The following is a 244-nucleotide window of genomic DNA, read 5'->3' as shown; positions in this document are numbered from 1 at the left end:
TCCTGTGGGGGGTGCTCCAGGAGTACGGGGTCCGGGGCCCTTTGCTAAGGGCCGTCCGGTCCCTGTATGACCGGGGCAGGAGTTTGGTTCGCATCGCCAGCAGTAAGTCAGACTTGTTTCCAGTGCATGTTGGACTCCGGCAGGGCTGCCCTTTGTCACCGGTTCTGGTCATTACTTTTATGGACAAAATTTCTAGGCGCAGCCAGGGGCCGGAGGGAGTCCGGTTTGGGGACCACAGGATCTC

This window comes from Monopterus albus, unplaced genomic scaffold (genome assembly GCF_001952655.1).
Source record: "Monopterus albus unplaced genomic scaffold, M_albus_1.0 scaffold172.1, whole genome shotgun sequence".
NCBI classification, from domain to species: Eukaryota; Metazoa; Chordata; class Actinopteri; order Synbranchiformes; family Synbranchidae; genus Monopterus; species Monopterus albus.
The sequence above is the reverse complement of the archived record's forward strand: the minus strand, read 5'-3'. Positions refer to the sequence as shown.